Source organism: Temnothorax longispinosus, chromosome 8 (assembly GCF_030848805.1).
Source record: "Temnothorax longispinosus isolate EJ_2023e chromosome 8, Tlon_JGU_v1, whole genome shotgun sequence".
NCBI classification, from domain to species: Eukaryota; Metazoa; Arthropoda; class Insecta; order Hymenoptera; family Formicidae; genus Temnothorax; species Temnothorax longispinosus.
In genome coordinates this window covers 11,711,822-11,724,660 of record NC_092365.1, presented here as the reverse complement: position 1 = coordinate 11,724,660, position 12,839 = coordinate 11,711,822, and the positions used below count along the sequence as shown (strand labels likewise).

General features: G+C 34.9%; 1 protein-coding gene, 1 long non-coding RNA gene and 2 pseudogenes across 3 annotated transcripts in view; 1 reads left to right on the top strand and 3 right to left on the bottom strand.

Moving 5' to 3' along the window:
• LOC139817378 (uncharacterized) overlaps nt 1-12,839 on the bottom strand; it is a 198,135-nt gene that overhangs the window by 7,009 nt on the left and 178,287 nt on the right. The gene's annotated exons all lie outside the window — the stretch shown is intronic.
• On the bottom strand, nt 1,998-3,873 carry LOC139817388 (uncharacterized). Its single transcript, XR_011733227.1, has 2 exons — nt 2,450-3,873; nt 1,998-2,337 (listed from the first exon to the last, which is right to left on the bottom strand). It is a non-coding gene; the product is annotated as an uncharacterized lncRNA (long non-coding RNA).
• On the top strand, nt 7,246-9,991 carry LOC139817380 (uncharacterized; annotated as a pseudogene).
• On the bottom strand, nt 9,994-11,085 carry LOC139817759 (putative nuclease HARBI1; annotated as a pseudogene).

The following is a 12,839-nucleotide window of genomic DNA, read 5'->3' as shown; positions in this document are numbered from 1 at the left end:
AATGAAACATATTATACGAGATGTGATCAAAAAGTTCGTGGAAACAATTTTTTTTCTGCCGACGTGGCAACACTGTAGGCTTCTATGGTGGTTTGGCGTCTAAGGGAAAGCCTTACGAGTCATCAGTGCAAATTTGGTCACAATCGAGTGCATACGTATTTTTCTGTGCCGGTATTTGTGAACGCAGTTTTTTTGCGCGGTTGAAATGGAGCAACCCAAGGAACATATCGCAATCAAAACGTCATTTTAACGTCACATTGACCAAATTCACATCATTTTTTGATCAATAAGATGTCGAAATGACGTAATTTTTTATTTGCAATGTGGTTCCTTGGGGAGATGTTTTATCCGAACAAAGAACCAACATCAAATTTCTCGTGAAATTTGCTAAAAGTATTTGCCTGATTTAGCCCCTTGTGACTTTTTTTGTTCCCTAAAGTTAAAACGATTATGCGGGATGAACATTTTAAGGATGTGACGAGCATTAAAACATCTCGCTCTATTTCGACCGCACAAAAAAACTGCGTTCACAAATACTGGCACAAAAAAATACGTATGCACTCGATCGTGACCAAATTTGCACTGATGACTCGTAAGGTAATTAAGGCTTCCCCTTAGACGCCAAACCACCATAGAAGCCTACAGTGTTGCCACGTTGGCAGAAAAAAATTTTTTCCACGAACTTTTTGATCACACTCGTGCATTCTCTATTAATTTCCTGAATACACATATTTTATGTCATCTAGTAATACATAAAATGGGTCTCCTCCAATTCTTTTTATTGTATATCGCCACAAATATTTATACAGATGGGGTGCGTTCGGGGAGTTCGCTACCGCGCTACCAACGCTAACGTTATTAACTCCGCGGCGTTCATGGAGCCGTGATAGCGCTAGCGAATGCGAGCTCCATGAACAGCAGTAGTGTACTATAGCGTAGCGTTTCGTAGACCCCTGCGCCACCAAATTTGAAAACCTGAGTTAATAGATGCTGCTGTATCAATTACTTCTTTAATATTTTTGAGAGTAGTATGTGTGTAAATGAATACGATTCATTTGTAGTAAAACAACTTAAAGAAACTATTTTACAAAATATAAAAAAGCGATTTCCAATTCATGAAACTCATGTTCGCGGAACACTTCTAGATCCGACTCTTCAAAGTATTAGAGGTATTGCTGAATATCTCGCAGACAAGCAGCAATCTCCTGAGGAATTTTTAATATATATGTGACATTGTTTTTATATAAAATAAGAAATATAATTAAATATATTTTTTAATAATATATCCATATTCGGCTCTATTTGATTATATGCTATATAGAATTAATTTATACTTTTAATACAATTAAAAAATTAGTGTATATGAATTTTGTCCATTAAGCTATATATAACTTTTATTATAGTTTTTATAAACTATAATATATCTAATTGTAAGCAATACCTTAGTCTAGATAATTTACAGTATCTAGATTTACAAAATCTAGGCTTAATATTGTAATTAAGCCTAGTATATATAAGTCTTACATAGTTTACATTTGCAACAGCTTCTATATTAATCACCAAATATAAGGTTATTATTTTTATGATATATACATATAAGTTAGATTCTCATGTTTAGTTTTACTTTTTCATAATAGGCATCTAATAAAGAAGCACCTAATAAGTCGTGTGAACTTCTTGAAGTTAAAAAATTACGATTGGAGTTGGCTGCAAAACATACAAGCATTATTCCTTCTAAAGATCCTATTCTTGTCAAAGTTAAAAAGTATTTACATATGTTAGAATCTATTATCGAAGATCCTCTACAATGGTGGAATAAAATAAAGTTGTCACTGCCGAATTTGTACAAATTGGTATGCTGCATTTATGCCATACCGATTACAAGTTCAGCATCTAAACGCGCGTTTTTTTCTGCAAGGAAAACGGTTGCTTATCACAGCAAAACGTTCTTCGTTAAAACCATCAAAATCTAATAAAATATTATTTATTTACGATAATTTTAAATTAATAAAAGATATGTATTTAAAGTCAGTAAAATAAGTTTTACATTAAATATAAGTTATATTATTCATATTATTTATACAACTTAATATGTGAAGAAATGTTTAATAAGTAAGAGAAAAAGAAGTCTAATATCTGATGGTTATACAATGAATTACATTTTGTATGATGGTCAGGAATAACATTTTAAGATAAATTTTCTTTTCTTTTGTGAAAGAAAAGACATTAGTACTTAATCCTAATAAAGTGATCGTATTTTAAAAACAAGTGCTGAGTATTTATTGTTTGCTATTGTTGTTCATACCGATAAATTATCATCCGCCAATTCCGCCGCCGCTGAAAGAGAAAATTATTATCTAAGTATATTATATATATATATATATATATATATATATATCTGTTTCTATATAATCCATATTTGTAACTTCGTAATTAATGCGATATTCACAATACGTGTGCACACGCAAAGCTCTTTCTTCAAGATCAAGTCATGGCCTCCTGAAGTTCGGCCTGTATAAAATCCGAGGCCTCTCTTCTGCTTTCTTAGAGATACACTCTCGGCGGGTTGCCATTAACCCTTCCGAGAGGTGGCGACCAAATAAAAACCGACGGATTTTCGGTCGGATTTGAACTCGAATCTTCAGCTCATTAGACCAGCGCATATCTTTCTGCGCCATGATCGCCACCAGCCTCTTTCTTCAAATAAACAATCACAACAATTCACTACCATTCACTATTGCGCTGTTCAGCTAGAGCCTGTAAACGCTAACGCTATTAATGCACTACCTCGGAAGGAAGAGCGTTGGTAGCGAGCAGTTATGACATATAACACTACCAGTAATGACGTCACTACAGCGTTTGGTAGCGCTATCATAGAGCTCCGCGAACAGCCAATAGCGCTAGGTAGCGCTAATAGCGTCTCCTCGAACGCACCCATGATCGACTAACTTATCTTGTTTAATACCATCTCTACTTAAACGAGCTCGTAAAGCACGCCACGAACTCATATGACAACTCGTCTCGTGTAAAAAGTGTATGCGTGGAGGCTCAGACACATAGTGTGCTTTCAAAGTACATGCGTGGATTCTCCACTGCTTTAAAATTTCCATTCACTGCTTTAAAAGACTTTCCTTTGTTCATACATGTACTATTTCCACATATATATTAGTCATTTATGCTTTTTAATACTCAAAATAACTGCTACATTTTTCAATTTTTTTTTGTTAATAACTTTTGAATAAACAACGAGCGCGGGCTGAAACCTTCTGAAGGTCATTTAGGAGGATAACCTTGACAACCCGGGAAAAAATATTCATATCTGACAGTATATATTTATATATGAACATGTAAAACTTATATATGTTCATATATGTTCATATATAAATAAGATATGAACAGATATAAGTTTTACATGCCCATATATAGAGCATATATAATCATATATGGTTATCTATTGCCATATATGATCAGATCGTATATTATACATGACACAAGATCTGATCATATAAGTTCATATATGGTCAGACATATTATTATGTGTAGCAGATATGACACTATACATAATCGTATCTGGCCTTACATGATCGTATATAAAGAATGTTTGGCCATGTATTATCAGATATAATTATATATGGTCATACATAACTATATCGGCACTGTATATGATCATATATGACAAGACGCGATGTATATATGACCAGACTGGGATATAATGATAATAAAATGTCCGGGAAAAATATTCATATCTGACAGTATATGAACATATATAAATGAGATATGAACAGATATAAGTTTTACATGCCCATGTATAGAGCATATATAATCATATATGGTGATCAGAATCATATATGGCGATAGATAACCATATATGATTATATATGCTTTATACATGGGCATGTAAAACTTATATCTGTTCATATCTCATTTATATATGTTCATATACTGTCAGATATAAATATTTTTCCCGGACATTTTATATCATCCCGGGAAAAAATATTCATATCTGACAGTATATGAACATATATAAATGAGATATAAACAGATATAAGTTTTACATGCCCATATATAGAGCGTTTATATATATATATATATACTATATGTGTTTTAAGTCCGACAAAGTCCATATTGGCACGCAGTTTAAAAAACTGAAAAATATATTTAATAATAATTGATATTGTGAAATATTATTAAGCACCCAGATCCACTTCGACCAAAAACGGCATCTCATTGCTTGTGTTATTTTAAATTTTTCTTTTTTTCTAATTTTGCATAAGACACTTAATCTTTTTTAATTGACATATTAATTTTTATCAAATATTTTTATAAACAATGAAATTTTACCTTCGTGAAAAAAACTGTTATATAATATATTGTTGCGCCCGTGCTGTGACACCCGTTACCCGTGGGCTGAACTTGGCTGCGCTCTGCGGAAGCTTCGAGTCGAAGCGCGTCCCTTGACAACGGGACATATTTAATTATTGATTTATTGATTTTCCGAATGACTGTGGGATTTTGTTCTTGAACAGCTGGACCGTTCGGACGTGTTCACGAGCTCTATTGTAAAAACTATATTTGCTGATTAAACCAGTTCTCTTTCATCCGAGAGTACTTATTCCCGGCAACGGGATTGCGCGCCGCGTTCGCGAGTGTGTGTGCGCGAGTGAGTGAGCAGCGAACGCGCGAACGAGCGCAACATTTTGGGGGCTCGTCCGGGATCGGACGAGCGAGGACGGACGTACGAACGAGGAACTCGATGACGAGTACCGAGCCATCGGCAGCTCCCACATTAAGAAAGAGAGCGCGCATGGGGACTCCGAGGCCGAGAGTCCCACAGTTCGAGGCGGAGACTCAACGAGCCGGCCCGAGCGCCCCTCAGCTCTCAGCGGAAGTGGTGACGCTCCAGGCGATGATGCAGGAGATTCGCCAGATGCGTGAGGAGTACGCAGCGTTGTTGCGGCAGCGGGATGCGGAGCCTCAGCGTCAGGAACGCGCACAGCTAAGTCCTTCTATAAATAGAGCTCACGGAGATTCGGGGTCGCGTGGCGCGGTCGCGGTAGTGAATCGCGAGGGGGGAGAACCGCGACGCGAAACGGAGTATATTAAATTAAAGCCCGACACGTATGATGGGACGATCCCGTTGCGTGAGTTCCTCTCGCAATTCGAATTAATTGCTCGGACGAATAAATGGAGTGACGCGTCAAAAACAGCTATATTAGCCTCTAGTTTAAGAGGAAAAGCGCGTTCAATTCTTGAAAATGTTCAAGATTTAGAGAATTTTGACTACGCAGAATTAAAATCCAAACTTGAGTTGCGTTTCGGTGAGGGACTTCTTTCACAAAACCATTATTCGCAATTCACGAACCGAAAACAGAAATTTGGGGAGGAACTCGCCGAGCTCGGATCAGATCTCGAAAGATTGGCTCGTCTGGCGTACCCCGAATGCCCTTTTCCGGTTCGTGATAAAATCGCTTGCTCGCAATTTATTTCGGCGCTTTCGGACGGCTTTGTAAAGAAAACACTCCAATTAGAGGAAAACACCTCATTAAAATTAGCCGTGGAAAGGGCGAAGGCGATAAAAATGATTCACGGGGAGAATTTCGGAAGTGAGAAAGGTTTTGAAAAAAAAGAAAGACGCATTTCGCGAAACACGGAGGGGAAGGTGGGAGAAGAGAAGGAGGGGGAGGATGAAAAGGACAGCGCGCCTCGAGGGGGATTCAGGACTAATCGGGAAGAGTGTTGGTCCTGCGGAGAAACGGGGCATTTCCGTTCTGAGTGCCCCAATTAAGAGAAAAATTAGACTTTTTTTTATTTTCTATAGAAGTTTAGTTGTTATTGTTCTTGTTACTGCGTTTTATGTTTATTTTTCGCAGAAGGAGAGACGGAGCAGGGGACGTTAGATCCAAGCAAAGGCATTAAAGGTTACAAAATCGCCCAAGGCTACAAGATCGCCCAAAATCCTTAATGAAGACCGCCTCGCCCACGGTTTTTGACCGTGGTTTTCCCGTGGGACGAAGGGCGAATGCCGAGGCGGGGACTGGGGAGTCTTGCGAGACGCAGGGTCCACGGAAGTATTCCCCCCCCATGTCCAAAGATTCAAGAGGATTCAGCGCCGGGAACAGAAAGGGGTCCACGTTGGGCTGGGAAGAAGCGGTACAAGAAGAGTCGTCCTGAAGCCGGCGAGGGGGGAGCCTGGCCAGCTTTCCCCCAGGAAGAGCCGAGACAGGAGATTCGCGGAGGAGGAGGTCGAGAGGACCGAACGCTTCCGAGGGAGAAGACTCAAGGGACAGAGCCCGGTAACCCGCAGCAGCAGCTCGGGGTAGGGCAGGAATTCGTCTCGAAGTCCCGAAAATGTGACCGCTGAAAGGCTGCCCTTCTGGATTGTCGGGACGACAATCTCGAAGAGGGAGGGCAGTGTTGCGCCCGTGCTGTGACACCCGTTACCCGTGGGCTGAACTTGGCTGCGCTCTGCGGAAGCTTCGAGTCGAAGCGCGTTCCTTGACAACGGGACATATTTAATTATTGATTTATTGATTTTCCGAATGACTGTGGGATTTTGTTCTTGAACAGCTGGACCGTTCGGACGTGTTCACGAGCTCTATTGTAAAAACTATATTTGCTGATTAAACCAGTTCTCTTTCATCCGAGAGTACTTATTCCCGGCAACGGGATTGCGCGCCGCGTTCGCGAGTGTGTGTGCGCGAGTGAGTGAGCAGCGAACGCGCGAACGAGCGCAACAATATATTATAGTTCTTATAAATAAATATATTAATCGTATTATTTTGCAAACATAATATCTTATAATTTAAACTGAAAATCATATATAATCATATATGAACTTATATAGTCATATAAGATTATATATGATCAGATCAGATATTGCATCTCAAAGTATCCGATAGATGGCATTCGATGGGATCTGTTTCTCGTATTTAAAATTTGACCAACAGTGTTATAAGAATGGTATCAAAAGACACGACACTGTCTCGCGCTATGAAGCGGCACAATTTTTGTATCAGTTGTATCGTGGAGTCCACTTTTATAATAAAGTGGCACACTTAAAAAATAACTTTTGAAAATATATAACAATGTTCTGAAACTTACTTAAATATATATGTCCAGATTAAACTGTGTCAGTTCGTATCTGATCATACCTGATCATATCTGATCAGATATTAACATATACAATAATACCAGATCATATTTATACTCAGATCTGGCCAATTTCCATATCTGACCATATATGGCCAATCATATATGATTATATATGATCATATATGAATATTTTTTCCCGGGAACATACTAAAATATCAAGGTCATCCAAGGATGACCACCTCCATGTACACAATTACCCAATGTTGCTATCATTACATTTAAAAATCGATATCTCGAAAACTATGCATCGTAGCGCATTGTGGTTTGCGGCAAATGGCATTGACATTACTAGATTTTCCGCTGAATGACGTTCCGCTCAGTCGCTACATGCCAACAAGTTGAGGGAGCGGACGCCATATTTAGTAGCGGTTTTTACTTATGCTACCTCGCTACCTGAGCGGAAAGTGTTACCAATCAACATCATGGCTCAACATCAAGTCATGGCGACTTGTAGTGAAAAAGGAGATACTTTTATTGAAAAAGTATACGAATACAAAAATAAATTTTACCGCGTAATAGAAAGTGCAGAGTTTCATAACCGTCTTGCATCAGGTAAGTTAAGAATAAAAGAGTTATACCTAATTTATAATTTTTTATAACCATATAATTTTAACTAACCTCTCTTCTTGTAATATATTTGCATGAAATACTGGAATTATTAGGAAAAATATTAATTTTTTATTCTGTTATTACTGGCTGTACTTAAAAATCTATAGTATACGTAACGTGAACGTATTAATTTTCAGTACTGCCAATAATAATGAAACATGCCTTAAAATGCAGGTAATATAATTTTATAAATTGTATTTGATTTTTAAATTTGCTTTATTGCAGATCCAAATTTAATGGAGATCTTTTTCAATAATTGTGATACACAAGTCAGTGAAGAGACTGCTGTAGCAACGACGGAAAATGAAACAACAGGTAATATATCATTTGCTGTTATTATAATGAAATATAAGTATCTTTAAATGTTTCGAAATGTTCCCAGCTTTTCCATTCTCCTTCAGGATTTAGCACATAACAGTCATAATCGTAGACGTAAGTAGCGCACAAGCTTTGGAATATTCTGACTGTCAGAGAATATACCAAAGTTTGTGCTTTACTTACGTCTATGACCGTCGTATATGGCTACACCCGCTACACCATGTTATATGCTTTGACCCTTCAGCCACTTAATTTTTCATTATATTAATGCTAAAAGTTTTAACTCTTTACAATACATGTTTTTTTTTAATAAATGATTAAAATAACTACTAAAATACTTATTGTTCTTTTATTTGCAGATGTTAACAAAGAAAATTTTTACTGGAACAACCAAAATACAAAACTCTTATTGCATTTATACCAAGAACGCAAAGAAAAATTTAGAGATCCCAAAGTAAAAAAAAATTCTTGTGGACTGAAATGGTGAACGAATTTAGAAAACACAACTATAATGTGACAGTAGATATTTTGGATAGAAAAATGAGGAATATGAAAAAAACATACCGAACAATCAAAGACAATCAAAGATCAAGTAGCCGAGAAAGAATAACCTGGGAGTTTTTTGAAACATTTGAAAACATATTCTTTGATGATAAAACAATGAATATCGGACCAACATTGTCATCTATGCAATGTATATTTCAGCCAGTAAGAAAATATATGAATATAGAAGACACTTTTCTGATGCAAAATATTCTAAGATTTTTTGTGCGAGTTGAAGTTCTCAGAATTTTCTCAGTTTTTCATATTTTGAACTTAGGAAAAGTTTTGAGGTAAAATTGAAATTTATTTAGTTGTACATAAGTTTTTATAAAAAAATGAGAAATCTCGAGATTTTTTTAGAATTTATATATATCAAAACTTGCATAGATTTTTGTCATATTTGTACAAATAATTTTATTCTTCTTCTGAGAATTGTTCCAAAATTCGTATAAGAAATCTAAGAAACTGTATAATATTTATATAGAAAATTAAAAAAAATAAACTAATTTTATTAACTTTTTCTATCAGAACTCAGAACAAACACCTAAACAACGGGATTCAGTATCGTCTGATAATTATGATTTGATCAGTGTACCATCAAAAGATTTGACAAAACCGCACTATGATTGTAGTTCCTTATCAAAAGATTCAACTGCTTCTTTTGAAAAATCTATTACGCCTTCGGAAGATTCCACACTGCCTTCAAGAGATCAGAGATCACTCTCAAGATGCTCTATATCACCCTCAACAGACTCAAGACAGTCTTCGATAGATTCAAAATCTGCGTATGATTCTTATGATTCAATAATGTTGATAGAAGATTGTTCAAATCCGGATGATTCACAGCCATTAAAAAGTCCAACAAGTCCATCTTCAGATGAAGAAGGCAAAAAGGGTACGGTATTAAGGCGCAAACCATATTCCATGAAAGTATTATCCCCATTTTTCCTTTATATGGATAAAACCAAAGTACAATACCAAAGTCCAATCTATAGACATATAGACATATAAATGAAACCAAAGTACAATATACAGAGTTGTTTATTAAAAATAAATATATATTTTATTGATACAAATTTAAAGAATATAAACATATGTAGGTATATATGTATAATATAGGTATGTTTGTAACATTTTTAGTTTTTAGTTATTATGTGATAACACACGCATAATCTGTTCGCGTTTTTGAATAGCAATCATCTGTGGGCACCCTGAGTTTTCTGTATCTGTGCTTAGAATTTCTTCATTTGGTATTTCCTCAATGGCGTCATTGATATCATATTCATCCATGTTGTTTTGAATAAAATTGTGCAATACACAGGCTGCAGCAATTATTTGTTTTCCCAGATCAATATCCTTAATATCCAAATATTTTAATCGTCAAAATTTTGTTTTTAAAAGTCCAAATGCTCGCTCAATTACTGATCGAATTGAACTGAGTTTGGTATTGTATCGTGATTGAGCTACAGATAAATGTCCTGTGTCTCTAAACGGTGTCATCAAATTCATCATTAGTGGGTACGCAGAATCACCAATTATGTGTTCTTCAGGTAGCAATAATGGATTTCTTTCATTTATGATGCGTTGATAGATTGGACTATTTTTAAATACGCGTGCATTATGCATTCTTCCAGGTAGACCAATGAAGCAATCAATAAACTTTGTATGATGATCACAAATGCTTGTAATAAAAAGTAGTTAATTCAATAAAAACTGATTCTCTAAATAAATGTGTTAATAGATTTTATACATTTAGTAAACGTAGTACCTTGTAGTATAATTGAATGAAATCATTTTCTGTTGTAGTAGTCATGAGCATTGTCTTTTGGTTGTTTGCAGGGAATGTGACAACCATCAATTGCTCCTATGACTCCCGGAAATCCATTTGATCTCTGCTCGAATACCTACAAAATAAAAACAAGCATTGATTAAAGAAAAACATTGATTAAATGCTCAAAAATATTCAGATCAGATTTCTTGTTCTCTGCAAATAGTTTTAATATATAATAATTGTATACTTACATCCATACACATGTTTTTATAAACACCATTTGGCTATTGTATGTACTGTGGCATCAAGTCGACAAGTACACCAACGATTTCTTTAAAAATATTATGACCTGAACTTGTTGGTATATTAAATCTATCTCCTGCTGCTAGAAAAGTTACTGGTCTGCTTAATAACCATATTGTAAATAACACTTTCTTTCGGAGTGGCGCATATTCATCTGCATGTTGTACAAGATGTTGTCCAATAACAATTGATAAGTTCTGTAATTAAATAAACAAGATATATAACAATTGATAAACCACTGATATGAAATATGTACCTACATACATTATCCTGTACAAACTTAAGAGCATGGATGTAAACTCATATAATACTAAATTGTTTACGCATTAACTAATTTTGTTAATAATTTCATTTATACACTCACTTACTTCACAAGTTGCTCTATCCATCCTGAACATTTCCTTGAATTGATCGTGCGTAAACCTCGGAATTATTCTTTCATAATAGTATAGATTACGACGTTTTATTGGGGCACGATGTCTAATGGCCAGTCTACAATGAGTCATTAGTCGTTAGTCAGATGTCGGAAGAAATAGTTATAAGCGTATTGTAACCAATCGAAGGCCTGTAATCGGTGATCGTAAGAGATGGCATTTGGCCAATCGCTTATGATTGCCGATTACAGACTTTCGATCGCCTTATGACACGTTTATGATTTTTTTTGACTCTCTTCCGACATCTGACTAACGACTAACGACTCATTGTAGACTGGCCATAAAGTTTATATGGTTACTGGGTTCTATTAAATTTTGTATGATATTTTTAAAATTGTGTATAGGTATTCTGTCATCCATAAATAACGGTATTAATATTGCCATTAATTCCATTTTGTCAAATATATATATATATATATATATATATATATATATGGGCAGATCCATTACTTTTCGACCAAAGGTTGCGGGGGTGGGTCACCGATTTTGATGCCGATTTTTTCCTCGAAAGTACACTAGAAAAGGAGATGATCCTGAAAATTTGAGCCCGATTCGATCAAATCCGGCCGCTGGAGAATTTTTTTAATTTTGAAAAAAGTCGATTTTTCAGTCATTTTCAAAAATTTATATCTCAGCTTCTATATAACTTAGAGACTCGTTTGAGGCCGCATTCTTTTCTGTAAACCCTCTATTTTTAAGGAAAAAATTGGTCATTGGTTTACACTCAAGTCCGGCTTCACGGCGAGCTGCTAACTAAACCACTGTTTTAGAGAAATTTTGCCTATTTTTGAAATGCTGTCATATCTACAGTTTTCGAAGTAGAGGGTTGATCAGCAGCTGATATTTTTTGTTCAGGTATACTCTGACAAAATCTACCCACTTTTTACTTGATTGCTTTTATTTCGTTAAGTTATGGCCATCTAAAGCCGATCGATTTTCGAAAAATCGCCATTTTCAGATAGCCAGAACTTTTTTCTTTCAACTCGAAATCTTTTGAAATTTTCAGGGAATATACTTCATTATATCCTTAAACAACCCTGAAAATTTCATTTTTGGAATAGAAGTGGTTTCCGAGTTATGAAATTTTTAAAATGTCAACTTTTCGATTTAATATGACATTTTTTGTGGTTTTATCATCAATTTTGTAAATTTAATGTAAATAAAATTGATATTTTTCGGAAAATATATTCGAAAATAAGGAGCAAAACGGATTGTTTGAGAAAATTGAGGGAAAAAATTAATATTTTTTATTTTAATTTATTTGTTTAAAATTTTTAAAAAGTAAATATTTGTTTATTTCTTTTAATAATATGTTGAATACAAATTTCCAAAGTATTTGAAAACTATCATGTCATGTTTAGCAAATTATACTTTGCTCATAATTTACCGCCAGTCTATTGAAAAATCTAATTTAATTTAATTTAAATTTTTTTTTTTTTTTTTTCAATAGACTGGCGGTAAATTATGAGCAAAGTATAATTTGCTAAACATGACATGATAGTTCTCAAATACTTTGGAAATTTGTATTCAATATATTATTAAAAAAAATAAATAAATATTTACTTTTTAAAAATTTTAAACAAATGAATTAAAATAAAAAATATTAATTTTTTCCCTCAATTTTCTCAAACAATCCGTTTTGCTCCTTATTTTCGAATATATTTTCCGAAAAATATCAATTTTATTTACATTAAATTTACAAAATTGAT